The sequence below is a fragment of the Vicia villosa genome, linkage group LG4, assembly GCF_029867415.1.
Source record: "Vicia villosa cultivar HV-30 ecotype Madison, WI linkage group LG4, Vvil1.0, whole genome shotgun sequence".
NCBI lineage: Eukaryota > Viridiplantae > Streptophyta > Magnoliopsida > Fabales > Fabaceae > Vicia > Vicia villosa.
In genome coordinates, this window is record NC_081183.1 from 24,613,347 (window position 1) to 24,617,641 (window position 4,295).

Genomic DNA, 4,295 nt, shown 5'->3' on the forward strand with positions numbered 1-4,295 from the left:
TGAAAAAGATCCACGAACTTTGAAGAAAATGAGATTTTAAGTGAAGTTTTCAAAAAGTACCAACTTTGAAGCACCATATCTCTTAAATGGTTGATCTTATGGAAAAAATTTATATGTGTCAAAGTTGTTTATTGGATCAAAATCTACAACTTTCATGTTGGAAGTTTTTTTCAGTTTGTAGGTGAAATTTTGAGAAATTCCCTTTCAAAGTTTGGAAAAAACCATGAAAAACACTTAGAAAAATTTTCTAAGTATGAAAGTCAAACTTTGACTTTTTGATTCTTGATTGATTTTCTTGATTTTTCTTGATCAAATGACTTCTCATATCATATATTGATGATTTAAAACTTCAAAAGTCATGGTTGACCAAAATTCCCCAAAAGTCAATGGTGATCTTGTACAGTTGACTTTTTCAGACGAATCGCGTTTCTGGAGATTTCAAATGAAACAGGCTATCCTCATCAAATGAATGGTATGAATGGATCACATTGAAGCATTAGAGGATATTGAGCCATGGTTTGAGTTGTGACACCATGTCCTGATTAAAAAGTCAGTTGTTCAGTGAATTAGGTCAAAAAACCCTAATTGTCGACCTGATGAAATTGATGACTGTAGGTCTTGAATTGAGATGCAATTTCCATGGGATATTGTCATAGGGATTATTTGAGGATGATTGAAACCTTTGATTGACTTCCTGGGGGTTTTTATGGTTTCCCAAATGTGATCCCTGATTTCAGTCCCTGATAGTTCAAAACCCTGATCTGAGGATTTGTCTGATCAATCTTTGTGTAGGAGATGTTATGAGCCAATGGATTAGGTCAAAATGATGTACTTGAGGTCTTGATATCATGTCCCAAGTCATTAGATCAAATACTGAGCAAAAGTCAGGGGTATGCTATCTTCAGGCAAAACCCTAATTCAGTCGATTCAAAGCTCTTGAGTTTGTTGAAATGAATCTCTGAGGACCAAATGTTGATTGTTGATGAAGATAGTTCTTTTGAGATGAAGGGAGAACAAAACCCTAATTGATTGTTACTTGTACTGATGAGTGATTTCCTGATTAAATCCTGCTGAGTCACAAGTAACAAACACAAGCTATGCAGTTTGTTAGAGATGCAAATGATACATATGCAGATGATATGAGGTGGTATCTTAGGTCAAAAATTGGGGTATGACAGGATGCATCTCTAAACGCTAGAGATAATATAGACTTTTTACGGTGGTGTGGAGCACCTATAAAAAATAGAAAGAGTATTTCTCAATTTTTTTTAGCCAAATTGGAGTTTTATGGTTTCACCAACTTTGAACATGTCTTAAAATTAAGACATACCCAACATATTAGGAGGGCTAAGATATGTTTCGAAACAGACCTTTTTAAAATCTATAATAATAGTTGAATTTTTCTTTGGCCACCTCCCTATGAGGGTCACCCCCAGCGAAAATCCCAAAATACCCCTGCTTCGGAAATGAACTTCCGAAGCGCTTTTTTTTTTTTAAAAATTTCCTTAATTCGGAAGTGCATCTCCGAAAACACCTCATGGGGGGTGTCTGCGGAGATGAACTTCCTTAAATACCTTTGTTCAGATTTTGGGGGGTTTCGGAAGTTCATTTCCGAATTATGCAGAAACTGTGTTTTTTTTTTTATGTTTTTTCTAAAACAGTCTCGCATTTTAATTAAACGTAGACGCCAAATAAAATAAGCAATAGATAAACTGAAAATACTAATATGATAAATAAACAAAAAAAATACTAATCCGATGAAAATAATATATACAAACCGAAAAAAATAAAAATAGTGTGCTAAAGATACAATCCGATAATAAAAAATATATAAACCCGACCACTACTGGGTGTGCCTAAACCTCTCGCCCTGAGACCTCCTCTGCCGCCTGTATGTCGTCGCACGGTCCGCATCAGTGACGATCATCTCCATCACGGCGACTGCCTCTGGACCGCCCCGCTCCACGATACCTCGACCCAACGCGTTCCGCCCAAGCATCGATATCCGCTGGCAGATCGGCATGAGATCAATGGCGTGATCATCCTCGGCCTGCTGGTTCTCCAGGATCTCCTCGTGTGCTGGCCTAGGAGCGCCGGGAATGTCGGGTCTCAGAAGAGGATGTGATACCCGGTAGAACCATGTGACGTATCCCTCCTCACTGTGCCAGTCCTGGGTGACCCGAGTGAGACGGTACTCCAGCGGTACCACATCATCCTCCCAATGCTCCCATATGGCAGTGAGCTGCACTCGGGTCATAGTGTCGGGAGCAGCCTCAAAGGGTGACCTGGGTATCCGCTGCACGAATCCGAACTGACGCATGCACCGCTCAGGGAGATATCGAACCATGATGCCGGTCCCGCAAGCCAACCAGCCAAAATAAAGTGCAATATCGTCAAAGGGGACAATCTGAGCGTAGTCGATGAACGGCCTCCAGGTGACGTCGTCGTGCAGAGTGAGGTCCAGGTATCCACGGTATGGTCCCACCGCATCGTTCCCCCTCTGGAGATCGTATCTGGCGGCCCTGGGCAAGGCGTCCACGTACGCAGGATCGAGGTGGTAGCCGTGGATGCGGGAGAAGTAGGAGATGATCCAGCTCTGAAACAGAAACAAGATAATGTATTAAAATTAAATACGAAACATATATAAATAAATAAATACGATAATGTATTAAAATAAAATGTACCGTAAGCAGTGTGCAGGATCCGACCAACTGCCTCGTCCTCTAGTTGGAGGCCTCATTCAGCTTCTGGTAGAGATATGCCAGAGTAGCTGACCCCCAGTTCCACTGGTGAACGGTATCCAGGTCCATGAAATAGCGGAGGTAGGCCACGTCGACGTACCTGGCACTCTTGTCCACAAAGCATGCAGCGCCTACCACATGCATGTACCAGCACCGGAGAGCGCAGCTGCGGTGGTACTCCCTGAATAGGTCGTTACCCTCCTGCTCGGCCTCGGCCGCCGCGTCCAGGTGGAACTCAAAATAGAGGCTCAGTGTGTTGAACCGGACATGACACCCAGAAGTCGAGACGCACTCCAGGTGAGCAACCTCGTGCGGCATGCCCAAATAGTGCATCATCCACTCAATGGCCTCGACCCTCTGGATCCTGGAGTGGTCCAACAGCCACCCCCTGATGGGCAGGTGGAGAAGACACTGGACGTCATGCAAGGTGATCGTCAACTCCCCCACCGGCAAGTGGAAAGAAGACGTCTCCTTGTGCCAGCGCTCCACAAATACCCCCTGCATGCCGGTGCTGATGGTGGTGTACCCGGTCATGCAGAGCCCGCTAAGCCCTGAACCTCGCACATGGTCGTTAAACCACTGAGCTGATGGTTTAAACAGACCGAAAATCTTCCTGGAGTGGTTCACCATTTTCAATGGCTCTCTCTCCTGTTACAAAAAAAAACAAATAAGCGAGAAATAAACGGTAAAATTATAAAAAATGGTGACAAATAAACGGCTAAGTTAAAAAAAATACCTCTCCCTCCCAAATCCGCCGAGCGACGTGATCCTGGTAGTGAATCAGCAGGGAAGTGTCAAAAGGCCCTCCCGGATAGCTATCCACCTCCTGCTCCTCCTGCTCCTCCTCCTCCCCGACTGGAGGGTCAACATCCGGTATCACCTCCTCCTCATCCTCATCCTCCTCCTCTCGCTGGCGGGAAGAAGATACCCGAGCCAGCCTACTCCTAGAGCCTGAAGCAGATGAACTCTCCACCAAGTCCTGTGGAACGCGCACACGGCGTCCTCGGCCCCGTCCCTGGGTCGACGCCAGCTGCGCCGCCGCCCGCTCGCGTCTAGCCGACGCAGTCTGGGACTCCCTGCCCTGTCTGATGCGTGCTGGCTGGTTGCCTGACATGTTCCTGTAAACAATCGAAATCGATTAATATGCGAGACAAATGAAAAAACAAAAAAAAAATGCACTTCTGATACAGTTCGGAAGTTCATTTCCGAAACTGGGATGAAGGTGTTTTCGGAAATGAACTTCCGAAACACCCCTGCGCAGAGCTTTTCTGCAACCTTCAATGGCAGACCCCAAAATCAAAATTCAAACCTATGTATACACATTCTAAACATCCTAAATATCACTATAAACCTAACCTAATACATTTTTTGCTATTTGTAAACACCCTAATATACATTTTAATCATAGATCTTAAAATCAAAATGCTTACCTATTGAATAGATTGGAGGACTTTAGAATGTAATAGAGCAAGTAGATGGAGCCACTACTAATAATTCAATAAATAGAAGAGGGTAATTTGAGGGTGGTTTTAGAAACCCCTACAAATTAGAAAT